This window comes from Lactuca serriola, chromosome 5, assembly GCF_051521515.1.
Source record: "Lactuca serriola cultivar US96UC23 chromosome 5, Lser_US96UC23_V15, whole genome shotgun sequence".
NCBI classification, from domain to species: Eukaryota; Viridiplantae; Streptophyta; class Magnoliopsida; order Asterales; family Asteraceae; genus Lactuca; species Lactuca serriola.
In genome coordinates this window covers 351,319,457-351,345,077 of record NC_136412.1, presented here as the reverse complement: position 1 = coordinate 351,345,077, position 25,621 = coordinate 351,319,457, and the positions used below count along the sequence as shown (strand labels likewise).

General features: G+C 30.0%; 1 long non-coding RNA gene across 14 annotated transcripts; it reads left to right on the top strand.

The window, feature by feature from the left end:
• The first annotated feature begins 2,356 nt into the window (after window positions 1–2,356).
• Window positions 2,357–25,605, top strand: LOC145055566 (uncharacterized). Of its 14 annotated transcripts, none has more exons than XR_013685226.1 (25): window positions 2,357–2,616; window positions 3,038–3,219; window positions 4,554–4,581; window positions 5,072–6,060; window positions 6,639–6,722; window positions 7,420–7,500; window positions 8,585–8,644; window positions 9,251–9,358; window positions 10,090–10,134; window positions 10,215–10,269; window positions 10,384–10,464; window positions 11,478–11,570; window positions 11,686–11,791; window positions 11,882–12,028; window positions 12,112–12,170; window positions 12,520–12,615; window positions 12,720–12,772; window positions 12,894–12,942; window positions 13,056–13,161; window positions 14,966–15,025; window positions 15,956–16,026; window positions 16,115–16,213; window positions 17,379–17,456; window positions 22,078–22,176; window positions 22,310–25,126. It is a non-coding gene; the product is annotated as an uncharacterized LOC145055566 (long non-coding RNA). The 14 variants fall into 14 exon arrangements; XR_013685219.1 differs by lacking the exon at window positions 12,520–12,615 and adding an exon at window positions 3,319–3,524 and having other exon boundaries at window positions 12,680–12,772; XR_013685216.1 differs by lacking the exon at window positions 12,520–12,615 and having other exon boundaries at window positions 5,072–5,637; window positions 5,741–6,060; window positions 12,680–12,772; window positions 22,310–25,125.
• Window positions 25,606–25,621: the final 16 nt, after the last annotated feature.

Genomic DNA, 25,621 nt, shown 5'->3' with positions numbered 1-25,621 from the left:
GGTCCTTCTTCTTCGAAGGGAAATGAGTCGGTACGGTAGCAGCACATTACACACCCGATTTTCCGCATACGAGATTCTTGGGATTTGTACTCTGACATTATTATTATCTTATGACATGCTTTTGAGACACATGATCTATGGTTTTTATGAAATGAGATAACTCGATGATGTTTTCTATGATTTGTTTTATGAATTGTTAAATCGAAAATGAAATTTTTGGTCTTAAACTTTGGGATGTTACAGGTCTGCTGGTACGGAAAATCCCCGCGCTAACATCATCAAAATAATATCCAATTAATAATTGGATCTCGACCCATAATCAATAATCTAAGCTACTTGACTCATATTCAAGGTAAAAGACCATTTTACCGTTTTAGTGGATGGATAAAAAATTGATGTGGATGAATCAACCCCAATTTTTAAAAGCGTAAAGAATGTGGTGTTATAATGCATATACAAGATAATAACAAAAACTTTTTTTTTAATTAAGTGGACTTATTTTTATTGAAAAAAGCAAACATATAGAAATTTATAGTTTTTTGTGCTAAAGGCTTTCATATTAATATATAATAAACATTTTTTTTCTGAAAAAACAATTTAGTTTCAGCTCATTCATATTTACATTGCGAGAACATAAACTTTATATAGCTTATAAAATTATTTGTTTTAGCTTATCATTATATCTAGTTTTATGTCATTGTATCTACCTTATACATGTTAATTCACATGAAAATGACATTGTACTATATTCTTTAACAATTCTTGATCATACACATATAAAAATTGAAGTAAATACACATCAGTTGTATATCCGTGCAATGTGGCGGACATCAAAGTACGGGCGCTAAATCGTTTCGTTCTGGGTCGGCGAATAGTTTTACAACGTGGACATGTTTATTATTATTATTTTTTTGGAAAATACTATGTGGCTTCTAAAAACGAAAAATATGATGACAACATGTTAAACTCACCATCACTCCCTCTAATCTAACGCATTGTTCCCGAGTTTTTTTTTTTTTTTTTTTTTTTTTTTTTTTTTTTTTTGTGTAAATTTAATAAAGGAAAGGAAAGAAAAATTTTGACAGAAAAAAAGGGAGGGGAAGGAAAATATTCATTATTACGTGTTCTTGAGTTCTAAGGAAATGAAAGGAAAATTTTTAGTTTTTTTATCCCCGAGTTAAGAGGAAAAAGAAAATGAAACTTAAAATTTTATTCCCCTCGCTTTCTTCCCAAATCCGCCCAATCTGGGTGGAAATTTTAGAAGGAAAATATGGCTCTAAAATCATTTCCCTCCCCTTACTTTCCTTCCATTAATGAAACTCAGGAACACGATTTTCCTTCGACATCCCTCATTTTCCCTCCGTATCCTTCCATATCCCTCGTTAAGTAGAACTCCAGAGCAAGAAGTAAAACAGGTAACGGTGAGAGGTGGGAAAAGGGGAAGAAAGTATGATGTTAGTAAAAGTGTATAATCGTAAATAGAAAAATGATTTAAAAATTAATATTTATTGTAATATACATTTAACGGTAATGTTGTAACACAAAAAGATCAATCGTTGTTCTTTCTAGATATTGTTAGAGAGAAAAAGATCCTATTATTTGATAATACACAATAGAATTCAATTTATCAATTCTCGCACAACCAAACATTTTAGAAAACAAATTACAAAATCTTAATTTTTAACATCAACGAAAAGATAAACAAATTGATATGTTTTTGACAATTTTAAATTTCATAATCAACCACTCAATCTACTATATCCAAATTAGGTAAGAATTAGTGGTGATTTCAACATTCCATAAAATGTTACTTGTTTCTCTATGTTTTATTTGTTTGTATATGAAGCATTATATTGTCTACCTCTTAAATTTCAATATTTGTCAAATATATTTTATAATATAGTTAAGATATGAATCTAAGTAAATTCATATGTGAATCTCTCCCTAAATCCATTTATGTACGATTAAAATGTTGAGACAGTAAAAAAAAAATCAAATGATTCGACTTATATTCACGTATAAATATGAATATTTATTGAAGTTAATATTTTAGCCTTGGGTCATAAACTAATTTAAGTGAAAACAAGATGAAGTATTCATGTGAATTTTTTTTTTTTTCATTTTTTTAAGTTAATAATGAATTTTTTTTTACTAATATAGTTCGATACATTTTAATAAACAAACATTTTAATAAATTTCAATTATTTACGAAACAAGAATTAAGCATTTTAATAAGTTTAAGATTTAATATGTTACTTTTATGATTTTATGAGGGTGCAATTTATAAAATTTTAATTTTGGAAAGCATTTATAATATATAACCGTTGGAAGTCGAAAGAGTTGGCTATCCCGCTCGAATAACATACCCAACCCGGGAGACCCATGGCGATCTCCGCTCCCCGGAACCTTCCTTCGCCGGAGATCTAAGAAACCCTTGGAATTCGAAAGGACTGGTTTGTAGTCGACCGTTATATTCGTCATTCCGCTCTCAACAAACCCAAACACAACCAAACCCATAGCGATCTATGTAACTACACTACCGGAGACGTAAGCACCCCTAACCCTCGCAGGATACTCTCATTCATCTCTCTAGTCCAAAAAATTATCAAGATCATTGTAAGTTTTTTCTAGGGTTTTTTTTTGTGATTAAGATATTGTGATTTCCTTTTAAAAATAAAATAGTTGTTTGAATAACAGAATAAGAAAGAACCGAAGGTTAATTGCTGTTTTTTTTTTCTTTTAATCGCATTTTATTTTCTCTCTTCTCGTTGGGGTTTCTACTTTCTAGTAAAACCCACTCCGATTTGCTTATGTTTTGCTAATTGATGACTATTTGACATTTTAGTGTAAACAAATTAACAAAACAAAGTCTATATTTATTGCATTTAGCCTTATTATCTGGTGTATGTGATTGTCTGATGTGGAACAGGGCTCAGGTTATATCCTAATGAGAGATTTTTGGAAGTGTAAAACTAATTTATATGTGAAATTCTATATGTATTTGTTACTGATAAATGTCTCATGTTATCTTATATAGGATGGATGAGAAGCTCACATTGGACTTCTGGATTAACCTTGCACTTTATCAGTTTTGGCTGAATGTTCTTAATCAGGACAACTGAACAAGACATAATTCTGTAAGGTTGTTTCTTTTTTACTTAAAGAAAAAAGAAGGAATTTATGCAAAATGTCAAGGAGAGAAGGCTTTCCCCATTAGAGGTAGTTATAACCTTTACATTACGATAAACCTATTTCATCATTCCATGTCTATAAAAATGCCAATTTTGAGGTCAATTAATGCTTCTTATAATGCTCTAGGTAGGTTTTGATACGATGCACCATATTAATGAATGAAGTGGTGTATTTATTTGGTCTAAGGCAAAAGAGAGCGAATTGGCAAGTGGGATTGTTATTTTTCTCCCTAATTCTACAAAAGTTATAAATTATCTAATTAAATAGTTTTTTTCATTTGTTAGGAATAAGCTACTGTGAAGAATAATTATTGTGAGACGGTGCTTATTCAGGTTAGCTGATAAGTTGATTAATGAGGGATCATATTTAAAATTTTCACTAATGTCTTTGATCTTCTTTCGAAATACAGTGCAACCCATGTTGTTTTCAATGATAATATACGTGTCTTAATGTAGTTTTAACCTTATCAAGTGGAATTTTTAGGGATTAGAAATGTATTCTAATATACTCTGTTTCTTACTCTTAATAGCAATGTACTTTACAAAAATCGCTGAATAGGGGGGGGCCATGGCCAAAATTTTCTATTTTTGGGCCTAATATGTACAAAATTAAAGTAGAGGGACTATATGTAACAAAAAAATCAGGGGGGGCCACAGCCCCCCCTTGCCCCTATAAAGCTCCGCCCCTGGTTACCCTCTCGAGGTATTTCATAGAAAAAAATAAATTAAGAAAAGCAACTTTTGTACTAAATAATTCATACAATTGTTACCCTATCATGACAAAGATATTATTTTTGGCATTTATTCAGATTGAAGAGGTTGCCTTGCCTAACATATTTGTTTTTAATTTGTTATAGGATAAATTCAGGAAATAGCAACATACTTATCATATGTTAAGAAAGTATGGATTTCTGGTGACAATTTTTGTTACTGGATCATATAATAGATATTTTTGTTTTACTTAATAGATAATTTTCATTATCAAAGATCAATGATTCTGTAACAATATTATATGAATGATTTATCTATCTTTTTTTAGTGATACTTACAATTTTGATCTTTGAGTGTAGCTGATTTTGGTCCTCGTTTTGAGGCTTGTAATGTTTTTGATCCTTGTTCCAAGTAAAAAGACAATAATGCTCTGTATTCAAATTCATCATCTATCTATAATAGTATAATTGAGTTAGTAAACCTGGATTGGATGATGTGATGTGACAATTTGTTTGTCAAAGGTTAGCTAGCAAGTCTTTGTTTCCATCTGGTGACTTACTTACCTTCTTGATTATTTAGTTTCTCTTGTATTTGTTAAGAAAATATTTTTTGTTTACTAACCATTATTAATAATACTATTTCTGGTGGCAGGTCTTGAAATCTGCATCTCTGTATGGAGGTATGATTTTGTTTGATTCATACCACTTCACTTGCTAAGTTTATCAGGCATCGTTAACATGAACATGCTACTATAACTATGACAGCTATTTGTGTGATTGCACTTGCTAAGTTTAGCTTGCACATATCATATCTTTTACAAATATACAGTCAGTGGTCCATAATTTGAGTTACAACTATGTTTTCACTTGAAATATGACAAGCAAGCTGTCCAAGTTTCCTTTTTTATTTTTTTTCAAAAAAGTGCTGCACTGATAAAGTAGTGGTACCTGGATAATGATGTCTTAATTTTTCTGGATTTGTGTTTGATAAAAAATGCTTTCATTAGCGATAACTTGTATGTTAAAAGTTATTAATGTGAGATAATATCATCGGGTAGGGTATGCTGTTACAATCTTTTGTGCTGAAATTTCATCTATTTTATTTGTTGTTAACATCTCTCTCAGGTTTCCATAAGGCATAATATATTCATGTTATTTGCTTAATTTCAGGTCTAGATATCCCTCCTCGTGGAGTCAGGGAGTTTCTTTCTACAGTTAAACATGTCTTTATTGTCAGCTTGGTGGTTTATGCCCAAAACGGATCTTTTTTGCAATTTTGGTCCTGTTCATATTTCATGGTTTCATAACCCTTTTTACTACTACTTGGGTGGTCGTCAACTCTAACACAACAACCTAGATGTTAAATTTATGAAAATGACCATTTTCTCATCTCTTTTATTTACATTTTCATAACTCTTTCCTTAAAAAATGTTGTCATGTATGTTGAAGGAGCATAACTAAACCCTAAATCCCTTAAATTAGAATCTTTATGAAAATATGCTACTCTTTCATGGTGTCATAAATATAATGGGTTTGGTCTCTGGGGCATAAATAACTATACCCTAATCCCTGAAACGATTATCTAATTTAATAATGTTTGTCTTTTTGGTACCTATTTCATGGTTTCATAACGTTTTTGGTCCATAAGTCGTCAACTTTAGCAACAGATATGTTAAATTTCTGAACATGCCCATTTTGCCCTTGGTATTCTTCATCTCTTTCATTTCCATGTTCAAGTAAGGCCAACAAAATTCATATCTTTTATTTAAAAAAATTGCGTCTGATATCTAATGTGTTTAAAAGATATTTTCGTTCATAATAGGTCATTTTTTGTTTCAGATCATCAGAAAGATGCGGATGTATTTTCTTTTGAATAGCATTCAAAGAAGTTTGTCTTCATTGAAGCTCCTTCCAAAATCTCTTGCAAATGATGCCACCATAGTTCCCGAATACCCTCTGATCCTCTCGAGCTGCTTTTATTATATCAAAAAATTAAATTAAGAAAAGCTGCTTTTGTACCAAAAATAGTTAGGATTTGCTCTCTTATAATTGTTACATGACAAACTTATTATTATTCATTTTCATTTATTTTTGGCAGTTTGATAAGTTATCACTGATATGGGGAAAGCCACAGCAGAATCCTTTGGGGGATTAAAGAGGTAAATTGTTTGATTTTGTTACAAATAGCATTTTTCTTTTTCCAATTAAGTTATTGCACTTTTGAAAATCTAATCTTGTTACCATCTTTTACTTCCATATTTTTCCGATTAAGACATTGTATATTCAAAATCTAACCATTTCCAGCATTATATTTTCTATTACAGCACTATCCTTTCAGTATCTAACTTATAAGGCCTTATATTTTTAATTTTTCTTCTTTTTGGGCATTTTACTTTGAAATGAAAATTTAATCATATTATTTGTTTAACTTACTAAAATAACCATAGCCCTTATTAGAATAACTAGGTAAAGTCAAATAATTAGGAAACTACCAGATAACAATGAACTCTAAAATAACTTTTAAGAAATTACCAGAAAACAATAAACTACTAAGATGATAACTTTTGCATAAGATTTCTCACGACAATGATATTTATCTCCATTTTGGTGTAAATGGTTTCTAATTTGCATATATAACTTTATCTTATCTGGTGGTTGTGGAAAATGCAAATGCGAATCAGAGGAATCAAAGACAAACTGTAAACACTTTTGCATCTTCGATGTTTTTTTTTTACAGATATACAGTCAGTGGTCCATAATTTTGTTGACAATGCTACTATGACAAGCAGTCAAGTTTCTTTTTTTGGCATTGCTAAATTTGGTAACTCATTTTAATAGTTTTAATGACCCTTTTTTTTGTTTTTCTTTTTCATTAAGTGCTGCACTGATAAAGTGCTACCTGGATAATGATGTCTTATATTTGTGTTTCTATCAATGTCTGACTTGATAAAAAATGGTTTCATTAGTGATATTTTTTATGTTAAAAGTTCGTTTTATTTAAAAGTTATTGATGTGAAATTCATAACTAAGTGATGCTTTCTTGTGTTTGGGTTTTGGTTTTGTGGAGCATAAATCTTTACTTTTATGGACTGATGCATGGTATATCAAATATAGTTATCACTAGTCTTTTAGGAGGCCCCCTATGTGCACATGTAAATGTGGTTCGGTAGTTATTCTTTTCACCACTACCTGAAATGTTTGGATACAAAAACGGAGATTTTAAGTAATAACAGATAGTAGCCTGTTTGGATACACATGCACATGTAATCTGCATTACATTTCTGGATATGATTTTTAAATTGTATACCATAAGAGCAGTTACCTTTTCTGATGTTTTCAGTTGCAGTTTGTTATTGTTGTTTTATCATCGGGCGGGGTTTGCTGTTACATTCTTTTGTGCTGAAATTTAATCTATTTTATTTGTTGTTAACATCTCTCAAGTTTCCATGTGCATCTGTGTAGACCAAATAAGTCAAAATATATTCATGATTTTTTATATGTGATCTGCTTAATCTCAGGTCTAGCATTCCCTCCTCTTTACATCTCTATAGTGGATTCAAAGAGTTTCTTGCTACAGTTAAACATGTCCTTATCGACAGGTTGGTGGTTTAGGTCCAAAAAGAATATCTTTTTGCAATTTTGGTCCTTACTTTCTTAGTTTCATAATGCTTTTTAGTACCTGGGTCATCAACCCAGATGTTAAATAAATAAGAATGACCCTTTTGTCATCTCTTTCATTTCCATTTTCAAGGAAATTTCTCCTTTCCTTAAAAATCTGTCATATATCTCGAAAGAGCATAACTAAACCCTAAATCCCCTTATAAATAGAATCTTTTTCAAATTTATCTGTCATATATGTTTAAGATGCATAACTTTTTTGGTCCACAGGTCGTCAACTTTAGCAACACATATGTTAAATTTATGAAAATGATCATCTTCATCTCTTCCATCTCCATTTCCAAGGAACATGATGAAATTTGAAAATTTTTTTTTTTTTTTTTCCTTTAAAAATGTAATATTTTTTGAAAATATGGTACTCATTTCATGGTGTCAAAATGTGTTTGATCTTTGGGTACCAGCCCATATGTTGTATTTGTGAAAATGACCATTTTGCCAATGTCTACATCTCTTCCATTTACATGTTCAAGGAGCATAACTTACCCTTCTTCACTTTTCTTAAAAGTTATCTGTCATATATGTTTAAGGGTCATTAATCCCTGAAAACATTCTCTAAAAGATTTTTTATTTTTTATTTTTTGAAATGGCTCTCATTTCATGGTTTCATAACTTTAGCAACACATATGTTAAATTTCTGAACATGACATTTTGCCCCCATTTTCTATTCTTCATCTCTTTCATTTCCATGTTCAAGCAAGTATAGTTAAAACCCCAACAAAATTCATCCCTTTTCTAATAAAATTGTGTTTGATATCTGATGCTGTTCATAATAAGACATTTTTTGTTTCGAATCATTAGAAGCCGCGAATGTTTTTTTGTGAATAACTTTCCAAAATCTCTTGCAAATGGAACACCTTCATCTTCATTCAGAGGATCTCTCTCTCTTTCTCTCTCTCTCTCTCTCTCTCTCTCTCTGACCCTCTGAGGTAATTTTTGTCAAAAAAATAAATTTAGAAAAGCTGCTTTTGTACCAAAAATAATTTCATTTACATCTATTTTTGGCAGTTTGATAAATTATCACTGGTATGGGGAAAGCCACAAGAGCATCCATTGGGGGTTAAAGAGGTAACACACATTTGTTTTAAAGTTTATGTTGGGTAAATTTCTTAGTTTTATTGCTGCATATGCTAATTCTCAAGCTGAAGTGCTAGTGCTTGCAAAGTTAGTTTCATTTAGGACTTTTTTTTTTTTTTTTTTTTTTTTTAAAATACAAACTTATACATGGACTTTATTTTATGTAAAGAAGTGTAAATTATGCTATTGTGCTTTAGTGGCAAAGATAACATGCTTCCATACTAATCTTAATTATGTTTTTATACCTGTATCAATTAATATCATGTAACACGTCCGATTTTCTGGCTATCTATCATTGATTGTGCTAAGATGTACTTGAGGTCTTGAGAAGCACACATACAATTTACATTATACATACATTCTACAACCTGTAACTGGAAATGCCCTGTCTATAATTGAGATAGTAAACCTGGATTGGATGATGTGATGTGACAATTTGTTTGTCAAAGGTTAGCTAGCAAGTCTTTGTTTCCATCTGGTGACTTACTTACCTTCTTGATTATTTAGTTTCTCTTGTATTTGTTAAGAAAATATTTTTTGTTTTCTAACAATTATACTTTATCCATTATTAATAATAAATACTATTTCTGGTGGCAGGTCTTGAAATATGCATCTTTTTATGCTTCACTGCTAAAGCTAGAAGTGATTGATGATGATAAAGACAATAGACTGTGAACTCAATATTGAGCTCATAGTTAAATGGAGGTATGATTTTGTTTCCGAGGGTTTAGTGAAGTATTTCTCTAAATAATTTTCATATTTCTTTTCCCTTGACCCTTTCCAGTTTCATTAGTCAAGTTTATGATGATATTTCTCTTTCTAATTAGCTACTTTTTATAATGCATGGTTATGTGGATGTGGATGTATCATAATGGTGTGGTGTGTCTGTGGTTGTTTCTTATGACTATAATATAATAAACTAAAAATGCTTCAATGAAGTAAGCAAAACTATTGTTTCTTTTCAATAGTTTTTACAGGGGTCAGTGCTTTTTTTTTTCAAAAAAGTGCTGCACTGATAAATGATGTCTTAAGTTTTCTGGATTTGTGTTTATATTTATGTCTGACTTGATAAAAAATGGTTTCATTATGTTAAAAGTTCACTTAATTTAAAAGTTATTGATGTGAAATTCATAATTAAGTGATGCTTTCTTGTGTTTGGGTTTTAGTTTTAGTTATCACTGGTCTTTTTCAAGGCCTCCTATGTGCATGCATATGTGTGTAAATGTGGTTTGGTAGTTAAAGTTCGCATGCTAAAATTTTTGGATACAAAAATGGAGCTTATAAGTAATAACGGATACTTGATCATCAGTTCATGTTGCTTTACATTGAATTTGTATACAAGGCCCACATCTTGTATCGTTAGGTCCTACCTATGTTTGATTTTTTTGTTTATTATTATATTGTTTATTTATATATACTTCTTTTTCTCATAATAGACGTGTCGTGGATAACTTATAAAGGTCTGTAGCTTCCTGAGAAAGGTCAGCCTCGTCTTTTTACTCATTATATGTGTATACACACATGGTATCAGCATTTGAAATTTAGATGTTGATTTTTGCAGACAAAAATTTGTATACCATAAGAGGCAGAGCAGTTCCTTTTTGTTTTATCATCGGGTAGGGTATGCTGTTACAATCTTTTTTGCTGAAATTTGATCTATTTTATTTGTTAATAACATCTCTCAAGTTTCCATAAGGCAAAATATATTCATGATATCTGCTTAATTTCAGGTCTACCATTCCCTCCTCTTTACATCTCTATAGTGGAGTCACAGAGTTTCTTGCTACAGCTAAACCTGTCCTTATTATCAGGTAGGTGGTTTAGGTCCAAAAAGAAATCTTTTTGCAAATTTGGTCCTTAATTTCATAGTTACATAATGCTGTTTTGTACATGGGTCATAAACTCTATCAACCTAGATGTTAAATTTCTAAGAATGACCATTTTGTCATCTCTTTCATTTCCATTTTCAAAAATTTGTCATATATGTTGAAGGAGCATAACTAAACCCTAAATCCTTATAAATAGAATATTTTTCAAAATTATCTGTCATATATGTTTAAGGGGCATAACTATACCCTAATCCCTGATAAAATTTTTTTTTTTTAATTGAAATTTTGGTTCTCATTTCATGGTTTCATAACTTTTTTGGTCTATAGGTCGTCGACTTTAGCAACACATATGTTAAAGTTATGAAAAAGACCATTTTGTTCAAGGAGCATAACTTACCCTTCATCACCTTTCTTAAAAATTTTCTGTCATATACGTTTAAGGGGAAAAGATTCTGTAAAAGGATTTTTTTTTTTTTTTTTTTTTTTTTTTTTTTTTTGAAATTTTGGTTCTCATTTCATGGTTTCATCACTTTAGCAACACATATGTTAAATTTCTGAACATGACATTTTGCCCCCATATTCTTCATCTCTTTCATTTCCATGTTTAAGCAAGTATAGTTAAAACCCCAACAAATTCATCTCTTTTCTTTAAAAATTGTGCTGATATCTGATGTTGTTCATCAGAAGACATTTTTTGTTTCAAATCATCAGAAGAGGCAAATGTATTTCTTGTGAATGACTTTCTTCAAAGAAGTTTATCTTCATTGCAAAATCTCTTACAAAAAAATGAAGTATGTTGCTATTTCCTGAAATTTATCCAATATATATATATATATATATATATATATATATATATATATATATATATATTTACTTTTTATCATTATACTTTCTATTATGGTGAGAAGGCGCTTATTCAGGTTAGTTGATAAGTTGATTAATGAGGGGTCATCATATTTAAATTTCTGACTATATAAATTTCTTTCAAAATACAGTGCCACCAAAATTGCAAAAATCAGCTATATTTGGTGACCAAAAATAGCCACTTTACTTTGGAACAGGGACCATAAATGTTACAAGAACCTCAAGTAAGGACCCAAATTCATAAATTAGCTATAATCAGGGACCAAACTTGTATTTTACCCTTTTTTCTAAGTTTGTGTGCTTTATATTCTTCTGAAAAATTCCGCCTTTTTGTATCAGATAAACACATGTGATTCGTGCATACAGAAATGCTCTTTCTGTTTTTAAAGAAACAACATGGATTCATATGCAGGATCATGTCCATTTTCATATAGGAATCAGGACAGTAAGTTAGTTCTAAATGAATTAGTCATTAAAGTTTGTTATAATACGCATTAATTGGTTGAAATTACATTATTACCCTCTTTGGACACAGGTGGTATTCTTTTCTTGGAAGGTTTGATGTGGCAGCTAAAACGTACATTAAAAATTGTGGCTTGTAGTCGTCAGTCAAAGCCAATGTAAGAATTTTGTTGATGAATGTGTACTCTGATCTGATAGACATGAGGAAACTCCTGATGAGGTAGATTATTTCATTATTTAAGAAATGCAAATAGAAGTAGTATTTTTTTTCATTGTTTAAGAGTCTCTTTGAAAAATTAAAAGGTTATGGAGACTAGCCCCACATGTTATCTATCTGGTTTCATCAGCTGAATAATGCACAGGTAGTCTCTAATTGCATCTGCTTTTCAGTTATTCTTGTGTTTTTTGTCTTTCGCATCTATTTTTGTTGAGCATTTTGTAAAATGTTTTTATTCCATTTTCCAATTAGTGTTTCAGTAGGATGCTTTTTAAGGAAATAAACTTCCATTATCATGGTTCGATGTATAATTGTGTAGAGTTTATGACAATCAGATTTCTCAAAATAGCAACATACTTTTTGTTGATTTATTTATTATAGCATCCTACTTTTCGTCCACCAAAAACCTATGATGTTTGTTGCTACAATATGTTATACCAAGTGGTTTCTATGTCTTACTATAAGTTGAAATTATTCCTTTTCCTATACCAAAGATAAGGAAGGGGGCTGTAGTGCTTTTCCATGGAAACCTACCTGATTGCAAATGTTTTTGGTGGAAGTCTTGGAATTAAGTTGTATCAGTCGGATGTGTAAGTAAATGGCATATGTTTCATCATTATTTTTTTTTTCTAATACTCCATGTGCTTATTTCAGTTATATGTATCATATCTTCCTTTGGCACACATGTAACCAGATCATATTGGCGTGTACTATGGTGGCTCAGTTGGGTTTTATTATCAACAAGGAGTAAGAAGCTTCAAGTTTATGTTTTTTTTCCAAATTAAATGGATGATAATGATTTCTTTATTGAATCATGATAAAACTGTTGTTTCTTTTTGACTTATTTACTGTATTTTCATTTGTGTAGGACAAGTTGAAATTGTTGGATGACATGGCGGAAATGAGTTGAACCTACTGTATGTATATAACAGAGTATATGATATGATGGGTGTGATAAATTTATTTATTTTTCAATCAGTAAGGTTTGTTGATGTAGTGAATTGTGACATTTTAGTATTTCTGGTGACAGTTCATGTGATCTTTGTATGGCTTCACTGGTAAAAGCTACAAGTCATTGATGATGATGATAAAGACATAGACTGTGAACTCGATATTGAGCTCATAGTTGAATAGAGGTATAATTTTCTTTGCGAGGGTTTAATTATAAATCTTTAAGCATGCCATTCCCATTATATCTCTTTTAGTATGTTGTTGAAAGTAGAAAACCACTCCCACCTTTTTCACTTACTTTATTCATTTGGCCTGTTTGCTACTTACTTTTTATTTCATTTTAGAGTTTGTCTGATATTATCCTAATATCAACACTTTTATGGAAGTTGAAATTTCTTAATTTTATTGCTGCATATGCTAATTCTCAAGCCGAAGTGCTAGTGCTTGCAAGATTAGTTTCATTCAGGACTTTTTTTTATTTATTTAAAAAAAAAAGAACTTTGCTGATTTGTTAATATAGATGCAAAATGTCTGATAGGTTATTGATGAAAAAGCCATGCAATATACTTTGAAATTCAACCTGTTATAGCATCATTTCAAAAGTTTAAGACATTGACACTTGCTAACTTTTTCCCAATTAGGACATTGAACTTTGTTAGTTTAATCAATCTTACATACTCTAAAAATCTAACCTAATAAGATGCACTTTTGATTATTTTCCTTTTAAGAGTTTCACTTTGAGAATCTAACCTACTGAGACACACACTGTACTTTGAAAATCTGAACTTTTTTATTTTTTTATTTTGGTTATCAGTTATCGCATTATGCTTTCAGTAGTTTTTTTATATTAAGCAAATGTACTTTCAATTATCTTTTCATATTATTAAAATCTACTCAATTAAAACATTGTACTTTCAGTTTTGTTTACTCTCTTTGCATTTTAAAGCTCTAACCTGAAAAGAAATTGTAATTTGAAAATCTAAACATGTTTGATATTGGTTAGCGTTTATGTCATATTACTCTTTCTTATAACTTTCATTTCCTATAAAGACATTGCATTTTAAAAGCCTAACCAAGTATTGCATTTGTACTATAAAACAGTAGACCTACTTGATTTTGGTTACTAATTATAACATAATAGTTCCCAATCTTTTTTCCTGTTAGTTTTTTTTATTTTTTATTTTTTTACAAAAACATTGTAGTTTGATTATCTAATCATTTATAGCACTATACCTTCAATAACAATGTTATACTTTTTACTATACCTCAAATGTTTTATATTTTGAAAATTTCAACTATAATAACATTATATTCTTGATTTTTTTATTAAGACATTGTATTTTGAAGATCTTAGCAAGTTTAGAATTATATTAACCATTTCTTGTATTTTAAAATGTTGTAACATTCCTTAAACCTGAAAACTTAAACTTGTTGAACTCGGTCAAATAGTTGATCAAAATTAATAAAACACAAAGTGTTGATAGATATGGTAGAATTCATCCGAAGCTAGAAAAATTTGAATTTCTTGTATTTGATGTTGAAAGTGTTCATAAATAACATTATGCTTTCATTTTTGTCCCTATAAAGATACTTTTATTAATTTTCTTTTAAGTCATTGTACTTAAAAAAAAACAGTTTTTCATTATTTTCCCATGAAACAATTTTTTTTGTACTTTCTTTCATCATTATATGGCATTCCCAAGTAGTCATTTCATTTTTAATTTTACATCTAATGATAAGATGCACTATATTAATGAATGAAGTGGTGTATTTCTTTGGTCCAAGGCAAAAGAGAGCGAATTGGCAAGTGGGATTATTATGTTTGTTATTTTTCTCCCTAATTCTACAAAATTTATAAATTATTGACATAAATAGTGCTTTTATTTGTTAGGAATAAGCTACTGTGAGAAGGTCCTTATTCAGGATTTGCTCTCGTATAATTGTTACTCCATCATGACAAACTTATTGATTTTCATTTATTTTTGGCAGTTTGATAAGTTATCACTGGTATGGGGAAAGCCACAGCAGCATCCTTTGGGGGTTGAAGAGGTAAATTGTTTGATTTTCTTACAAATAGCATTTTTTTTTTCTTATTGCACTTTTGAAAATCTAATCTTGTTACCAACTTTTACTTTCATATTTTTCCGATTAAGACATTGTATATTTCCAACATTATATTTTCTATTAAAGCACTATACTTTCAATTTTTAATTTTTGTTCGTTTTGGGCATTTTACTTTGACATGAAAATTTGTTGTATTTTTTCTATTACAACTTGGAGCGTTATATTTTCATTTTATTGCCTTTGAGACATTGCATTTTATACTTACAATCAACAAAGAATTCTAACATGAGATGAGTTTGGAGGAAAAAAGAAGAATGACAAACAGATAAATGATTGATGTCTGAATACATTAAGCCAGATTTTCTTACTTAACATATTAACTAAAAAATCTACCCAACAAACATTTTCATTATTTTTCTTATTTTCTTGTAAATTCAAAGTTCTCAAATAGTTTGCCCTTTATATTTAACTTTTTTTTTTCTTTAAATTAACCCATGTAATACATGGGTCTCACAACTAGTATTTTAATAAGAAAACAAATCTAAACCTAATAAATAGTTACTACTTGTTTATTAATCCCCAAACTTCAACCTTTTTGCGGGAGATTGCAAATCCAATCTTTTTGATTATGGTTACCATTTAATAGCAATGAAAAATAGAAGTTTCAGTGGCAAAATAAGAAAGCCAACAAACTTCCGTGTCCAAATATGAAAGAGAAAAAAAGTTACAGTTCACCAAGTTTTTAACAATTATTAGTATATACAATACAATACTTATATTATAACTTTGTTACATTACACTTTAAATATTCTACGCATATAAAGCATCGTACTTTGATTTTTTTTTGCTTATTAGGACATTATTACACTCTAAAATATTTACCTAACTTTGTAGTTTCAACTTTTTTCTTAAAAGGGCATTGCTATATATAATTGGGTAGATTTTTCTAAGGCTACTTACCACAAAGATGAAGTGCAAGTGCAAATGTATGTATGTATAATCCTTAGACTCAGATTGAGACTGATTTCAATGGGACACAATTGCAATTTTACATCCCAAGATCTTTCCATTCAGGTAAGTCTCAAAGTGAAAGTCAAGGTCAAGGTCAAAATGAAAGGAGGAGAAAGTCTCTCAAAATGATGCCTGCATAGTTCACCCTGTCACCCTCTCGAGGTAATTCATATCAAAAAACAAATTAAGAAAAGCCACTTTTGTACTAAATTAAATAATTCATATAATTGTTACCCTATCATGACAAAGATATTATTATTTTTGGCATTTATTCAGATTGAAGAGGTAATTCATATCAAAAAACATATTCATTTTTAATTTGTTATAGGATAAATTCAGGAAATAGCAACATACTTATCATATGTTAAGAAAGTATTGGATTTCTGGTGACAATTTTTGTTACTGGATCATATAATATCTATTTTCGTTTTACTTAATAGATAATTTTCATTATCAAAGATCAATGATTCTGTAACAATATTATATGAATGATTTATCTACAGTTTTGATCTCTGAGAGTAGCTGATTTTGGTCCTCGTTTTGAGGTTTTTAATGTTTTTGATCCTTGTTCCAAGTAAGATGACAATAATGATGTCTTAAATTTTCTGGATTTGTGTTTGATAAAAAATGCTTTCATTAGCAATAACTTGCATGTTAAAAGTTATTGATGTGAGATTCATAATTAAGTGATTCTTTCTTGTTTTTGGGTTTTGGAGAGCATAAATCTTTGCTTTTATGGACTGATGCATGGTATATCAAATATAGTTATTTGTTAATAACATCTCTCAGGTGTCCATGTGCATCTGTGTAGACCAAATAAGTCAAAATAATTTTTCTTCTTTTTGGGCATTTTGCTTTGAAATGAAAAATTGTTATATTTTGATTACAACCTATAGTGTTATATTTTCATTTTATTGCCTTCGAGACATTGCATTTTACACTCACAATCAACAAACATTTTTGGCTATACTCATCAAGCCATGAGTTTGGAGGAAAAAAGAAGATTGACAAACAGATAAATGATTGATGTCATTAAGCCAGATTTTCGTACCTAACACATTAAGTAAAAAAGAAAGCACTTAACACATTCGATAGTTCACTTACTGTATTTATTTGATTCTAGGGTTTCATTTAGGACTTTTTTTTTTTTTTTTTTAAAAATACAAACTTATACATGGACTTTATTTTATGTAAAGAAGTGTAAATTATGCTATTGTGTTTTAGTGGCAAAGATAACATGCTTCCATACTAATCTTAATTATGTTTTTCTACCTGTATCAATTAATATCATGTAACACGTCCGATTTTCTGGCTATCTATCTGATAGGATAACTGGAGCAGTTAAGAGTTTCTAGCAATCTGGAAAAAAAAAAGCCAAATGACCATTTACAATTAATTTTCTAAGGTACAAAACCAAACTTTACAATGTTTTTTTTTTTTTCAAAAGAGAACTTTGCTGATTGGTTAATATACATGCAAAATGTCTGATAGGGTATTAATGAAAAAGCCATGCAATATACTTTGAAATTCAACCTGTTATAGCATCATTTCAAAAGTTAAACTATTAAGACATTGACACTTACTAACTTTTTCCCTATTAGAGCATTGAACTTTGTTAATTTTAAAAATCATAGCTGCACGTGGCCCAACTTATAAAAACATTGTAGTTTGATTATCTAACCATCTATAGCATTATACCTTCAATTACAATGTTATACTTTTTATTATACTTCAAATGTTTTATATTTTGAAAATATAAACTATAATAACATTATATTATTGATTTTTTTATTTTTTTTATGCAGTTAATTTCTAACCTTTTCAGACATTCTACTTTTAAGTTCTAAAACTTGTTTGAGTTTGGTAACTAATTAAAGCATTACAGTTTCAATTTGTTTTCTTCTTATAAAGGCACCCTACTTTGAAAATTTAACCATTTCTCGTATTTTTTTTTATCTTTTTATCTTTTTTATTCTATTTTAGTTATTTATGGTTTTTCTAATGTTTTTATTTATTTTGATTTTCAAGTAAACAAACTTGAATTCATTATAAATTACTATAACAAGTGTTTTTTATAGAGACAGACTATTTTTTTTTTGTTCTTTCTTTTAGTCTATTATCAAATTGAAAAATATTATTTTGAATTTGAACTATTGATTATCACATATAGAAATATGATTTAAATTGCAAATTATATAACACACTGAAACACTAATTCTTAATAAACAAGCTAATTCTTAACACTAAAGAAAAAAGAATAAAAAAAAATAAGTTGGATCAAAATTACAAATATAAACATAACTATTTTATTTACATGAATAAAAATAAAAAATTACAAAAACTATAAATTAACAAAATAGTAATATACTCTAATATATTAATACATTTTACGTTTTTTGAAAAAGGTCAATAAAAAGTTAAAAATACAAATAAATGGAAAACAAATAAGAAAAAAAATTAAAAAAAATAAAAAGATGGAAAAAATAAAATATAAGACGAAAAAAAATATGAAAAAAACTAAAAAAAAACTGTAATATACTTTATATATACACTAAAAATAGAAAACAAAAGGTAAAAATGTATAAAAAAATCAAATTGTTGAAAAATAAAGTTAAAAATAAATATAAATAAAGTATATATAAAAAAAAAGAAAATAAAAATGTATATATCTTTATAAAAAAACTGAAACTCAATAAAGTTTACAAAAAACCAAAAATAAAGTTAAAAAACCATGTGGTGTAATTTTTTGCAAACCTCAGAAACCAAATTTGAACTTTTTAGGACTGATTTTGCAAAAAAGTCAACCAATTTAACCATGAAACTCGTTAAATGAGCTAGGTGATAATTCTGCGAGAAAGTTGTGGCCATAACAATAATAAAAAAAAATATTAGAGTTTTTTCCAATTACGCGTTAAAAATTTAGGGCTTTTATATTATTAGTCTAATCGGTCCATCAACAATTTTATATAATTTTCATAATAATATAAAATTAATGATACCTTTATTTATATACATTTATTAGTAGTCCCAAAATATCCAACAATCTGCCACTGGACCACGGATGTATAAATGTATATATAACTATATAAACGCTTTAATGAATGTTAACATAGTATTGGCACTGTTAAACATTTTCGTCCACTAATCATACAAGTATAGGATAAATCGGTCTTCGTTACAATTTACGCATCTAAACCCATCAATGGTCACCATATATACATATATAACTAACGACATAGATTAAACATGATGTGTGGTTTTAAAATATAAATAGTTTTCCAACGAGTTTTTCTTTAGATTGAAGTGAGATCAAACTTCAAATAAGTGCAACGAATAATGAAGTTAACCAAATTCTTAATTCTGTACAGAAAAACATAATTGTTCTTGAACAAAACATAAAGCATCATAAAACTCCCACTAAAACCAAATATCACACCAACGTGTGTGTGTGTGTGTGTATATATATATATATATATATATATATATATATATATATATATATATATATATATATATATATATATATAACATTGTTGATTTATTATTTCAACTTTAGTGGTCTTTCAATACCAATAACGTGTAGCCTCATGACAAATTTTTGCAACCATATTCTATGCTACAAATTATTATGTCATTATGGAAGAAGCTACCGAAGTCTATTCCATGAAATGACTCATTATGCTAAAATGTAAAAGTATCCCGATGTGGACCGGTAACCATTTTGGCATCTAACAAAATCAAATTCTTAATAAAAATGATCTCCAAACCATCTGATTTCCTATAGTTGACCATATAGCATTTTGTTGTATATAGATATCTCAAAATCTTTTTAGCTACTTTCTTATGATCCAAACTTGGGTTGCGTAGATATCTGCCAAAAACCAAAAAGATAAATTTACTTCTACTTAATTTGTCATACACAAAATCAGCTACTTATTTACCTCAAAACCAAAAGAGATAATAAATTGATGAAAAATGTGGTACCACGCATAGGATATCTAAAGTTGAGGTTGTTGAGTTTGTGTATTGAAAATAGGAGATTGAATAACATTGTCGATCACCGATTCATAATCTACATACTATCGAAAGCAATAATAGAAATCAAGATTGATTCCTCTATAAGGACAATGTTTTAACCTTGTTTCTCTCCCAAACTCAACGTCCTCTAAGAATGTTGCTTTATCCAAAATACAAAGTCAATATCCATGCAATTGAGAATTAACATAATGCCCTTGTTCCCTTCCTTAAAGTTAAAATTCAAATTTGTTTTTTTAGAACATAAGCAAATCTATTTTTATGCTCATTAATCTATAAACCGTAATCAGTAAATTCAAATTTTGACATTTTTACAAGGTATCAACACAACATTAAAGTCTTTGGATAGTAATACTAATTTGCAAGAGATATCATTGTTTTAGAGATAAACATTGTCAATAAATCATGTCAATTAACAAGCCTCTCTTTGAAGTGAGTTGTTAATCACACGAAACCAAAAAAATCGTCACATGTTTATTAACATATATCTGTTTATTCGTCCAAATATTAGTCTACTTTTGGGTTGGCTAATACCCGCATTAATAAAAACATAAACTATAAAATTTGATAATAAGAATTAACAATATATCATGTCAATTAATAAGCCCCTCTTTGGATTGACTTATTAATGACATGTAACCTAAAATTTTTCGCATATTTATCATCAAACATATGTTTATTCGGCCAATATTAACCTACCTTTGGGTCGATTAATATCCGCATTAATAAACACAAACCATAAAATTTAAGTTCTTTGTAATTTAATTTTCACAAAAAAGATCATTTTGACGATATATTGTGTCAATTAATTTACCTTAAAAATAAATACTATGTCAAATGAAATTTATCAATAACCTAAAAATATGTTTATAAATTTCCATTAACGCTATTGCATGTTTTCATGAAACCAAAGTTTGTGATAATACAATGAAAAACATTATCATACAAGCTGACCATATTAAAATTACCAATTTAATTAAACGGTTCCATACAATGTTAGCAAGACTTAGATTAAATTGCAAACAAAAATAATAAAAGAAATTCGAACTTCCTTATGTTAATGTTTTAAGGTTGCAACCTAAGCCAAAGTTGGATCATAACAACCAATTAAAACTCACTTTCAGCATAACATAAAAGCAAGAAATTTATTTTCATAATACTATATTGGAGATCAAATTAAATTGAGCAATTTCATACACCATAATTTTAAATATAATCGTACCATAATTTCATAATCTAAATATTTAAAATTATGGTAAAAAAAATTGCCACATCATTGTAAAGTTAATTCTTATATACATGTCAACTTGCGACCATTTGCTACTTAAATAAAATTTGCAACAAAGGTATGCTTAACATACACAATTGTATTTAGCCACAAAAAGATAAAATATAATAACAATAATAATAATAATTAAAAATAAACCAAATTGTAAATAGCAAAGACTGCTACATACCCTAATGTCTGCAGTTTTACCAAAAGTTGGAAAAAGACATGTGGATAAAACTTTAAACAAATACGGACGTATTTAAAAGAAAGGGAAAATGACATATATGTCTTATTATGTTTCTAGGGTTGACCCATTGAGTCATTTAACTTATTTTTTGGCTTTATAAGTGAACGAGTTACACTTTGTCGGGTCGATTAAGTTCTTATTTCATTTGTGAAGGGGTCGGCCGATCATTTTTAGTCAACCTCTGTTTAGTAACGCCACATAGGATGTTGACCGTGTCTTCCGTATAATGCTGACTGTGCTATTAATTATTCACTTCCTTCTTACTGTTGGTATATGCTTTACAAAAGTGCCCTTTTGACCTCCATTGTTCATAACTTCATCGATAAACCCTTTGTTGTTTTCTGCTCCCGAAACCTCAAACATGGAACTTGTATTCTTACAAGTAGATGTGCACGTCCAAGGAATTTTCGCCAAATACCCCATATGCTACATCGGTGGAATTACTCAGAGGTTTTTTGTACATCGATTTCGTAGGCATAGACAAGGACGGGTGCTATGTGTTCATCGAAAGGTTCACTGGGGAAAAGTGTGAGAAGCTCTATTACTGCTAACCCGATATTGATTTTCCAAAAGGTTCGACTTTAATTAGCAATGACCTGTATTATGTCGACTTTATAGCAATTGCATATGAATATGGTGTTATACTCCCTATGTATGTAGACCGTTTTGGGAATAGTAACATGCAGGAATGGTTGGATGAATACAGATGAGATTGTTGGTAACATAGAGGAAGAGGTACTTGATGGTGCAGGACTGATTAAGGAGGTTGCAATAGGGCATCAGGATGTGGATAAGGTTAACGATGAGGAAGATAATGACGATGAGGATAACCATGAGAACCCTCATTTTTTTCAAAAAGGATAATGGGCTTCAGTTTGACATGGGTGAGAATGCAGGTGTAGGTGAAACTTTGGAAGAAGACATGGATGACAATGAAGATGTTTATCCTGAGTTGCCAAATATTTTCAATGATAAGGTCAAAGAGCAGGAACCTGTGTTAGGTGTGAGGTTTAAGAGTACTAATCAATTGAAACACATGCTTTGTAACTATGTTGTTGCGAATGGTTATCAATTATGTTTTGTAAAGAATGATAGTAGACGATTGTGTGCCAAATGTTGTGATGGTAAATGTACATTTAGGGTTTGGGGTTCTTGGATGAGTGATGATAAGTCTTTCCAGATCAAGTCTCTTATTGGTGAGCATAATTGTACAAAGAATTTTAAATTCGGATCAATTATGACTTATAAATGGATAGCGATAATTTTATAATAATCAAAAGATGAATGTCTAATTGCTTAGAGAGGAGGTAAAACCACTTTTGACATTGATGTGAGTATGAGTCAGTATAGGAGATTAAAAGATCAAATCCTGGATCCACAGTTAAAATTTGTGTTGATGCAATGCATGATGGTAAAAATTACTTCAACAAGATGTACATATGTTTTGCTTCAGTAAAAGAGGGATGGAGGGGAGGATGTAAGAGGATCATTAACCTGGATGGTTGTTTCTTGAAAAGTTTTTTCCAAGGGGAGTTGCTTTGTGCTATTGGTAGGGATGCTAACAATGGAATATTCCCAATTGCTTGGGCGATTGTTTGTGTGGAAAACAAGGACATTTGGAAATGGTTCATAGAAACTCTTTCAGAAGATTTGCAATGTTGGAATGAAGGACAAGGTTTGGTTCTAATTTTGGATCAACACAAGGTATGATACATATATATTTCATGTTCTAAAATTATTAATTTCATCTCTAAGTTCAATCCTTCATGTGACATATGTAGGGTTTGGTTAATGCAGTAAAAGAAGTATTCCTAGTAGTTGAACATAGGCAGTGTGCTAGACATATCTATGCCACTTTTAGAAAGATATTTAGTGGAGGCAAGTTTGAAAATTTGTTTTGGAAAGCAAGCAAGGGAACAACTGAAGCACATTTTAATGGAGTTATGAAAGAGATTGAAAAGTTGAATCCAGCTGCAGCTGTGCATCTTATGGATAGAGATCCAAAGACTTGGTCTTTAGCTTTTTTCAGAGTTCACAATTCATCTTGTGAGTCAATGGAGAATGGTCTTTAGACTTGGTCTCTAGCAATCTAACCCCTTTCACATATTGTAGCCAGTTTCCATTGCCACATAAGCGATGACATGGCAAAAATTCAAAGCATCGCAACAACCAAACGACGTCAGCTTGTATGTGAATTGTATGGAGCATGCTTGGACTGTTCAAACCGCCTGCATATAAATTGAAGACTTTGTTGCCCTAAAATGGCACACCTGGAAACTTGCTTGCCCCAATCTCGTCTTTAACTTCACTTCGAAATAGGATAAATGCCTTCGTGAGCATCTGCAGAACACAACCGGTCTCCAAACTACTGTCGTCACATGGTGGAGAATTATTCCACTGGTGTAACCAACGAAGGCATGGCTATCAATCTACTGCAAACCCAGCTGGAATTGGATCTCATACGGGAGGACTTCCAAGACCAGTTGCGTGAGCTCTGACAGGGTGTTAATCGAGACTTGGATGCCATGAACCGTGAGGTCGATGACGTTCGCGCTAGTCAGCTGGATATCTCTAATATCCTTGCTGATCTTAAGAATCATTTCTTTTTCTTTGCTAGGGTTGTATGTGAAGATGGTTGTGGAGCACAAAAAACGTAAGAAAGTGAAGTATTTTGTTGGGATTATTGGTGTTTCTATTGTGGGTGTGTTCACTTACATGTTCTTTAGAAAAGTTGTTTCCATAAAAGGGTTACAGACAAAGACCATTATGCCTCGTGTGCAATATTCTTTTTTTTTTTGTCCCTTTCCCTAACTGCACCATTTGTGATCCGTGTGTATATGCTTAAAAAATAGATTGACATTGCTTTGACTTGTGGTTCCATCCCAACGATGAAGATCCACATGATTGGGATTAACTTAGCTAAACATATATAATCCCCAAATGTTTCATTCGTTCATGCACAAACACAGACAAAGGTGCAAGATAATTTTTTTTTAATAATATATAAACCAACATTTCAGCTTTGGGTTTGTTTACATCATTTTTTCCTATTCCATAACCTATTACAAAGATCATCGAAACATACTTCATAAAAAAACGATGACCATCACCACCCCCAGTCACCACCACCACCAACACCACAAACTATTACCAGCACCAACAACAATCACCACTAGACACAAAATCTATTACTAATATCGACAATAAACAACTTAAATAACACACCAAAACACAAATCCAGGACAAAAATGCTTTAACCTACACTTCTTTTATTACTTGAAGAACATGTAAGTGAACACACCCACAGTAGAAACAACAATAATTCCAACAAAATACTTCACTTTCTTATGTTTGTTGTGCTCCATGACCAACTTCATGTACGACCCTTGCAGTAACCATTTATGTAATAGCATTTTACTCACTAGCCCGCTATAAGTATACATATTATTTTACATTGTATTCTTATCATCTAAAATTTTCCTCTCAAGTCATCCCACTGTAACATCAGTCTCATGAAACGGGTCTGCTGGAACATTGGATTTTCATAACAACTATTATTGTTTCAATTGATATTGTGTTCTATGAATTGGTCAAATGTTATTGACATTTTAATTTGTTTAAAGATTCATTGTTTAATATATTTGGGTTTCAAAATTTGCTAGGAAGCTTGTTAAGTTTTTAGTTTTATGTAGTGTTAATAATATTAACTAATGATGCTTTCACCCTATTCATGAAATGCTCCAAAATGCTTTGATTTTTAGTTTTGTATTATTTTTACTTATGTTTAGTAAGAGGTGATACATGTTGAGAGTGTGAATCAAGTGGAGCTTACTAGCGTAGTTTACTTTCTGAAAGGACGTGTCTTGTAAATGCTTTCCAAGATTAGGATTGAGGGAGGGTGTTGAGAAATGTATACAAATAATTGAATTATATGTATTTCTCAATATAATTCAATTATAAACTTGGAAATAAAGTGGACTATGTAATTTGGTATGTTTGATTGTAGGTTGAAGAAATC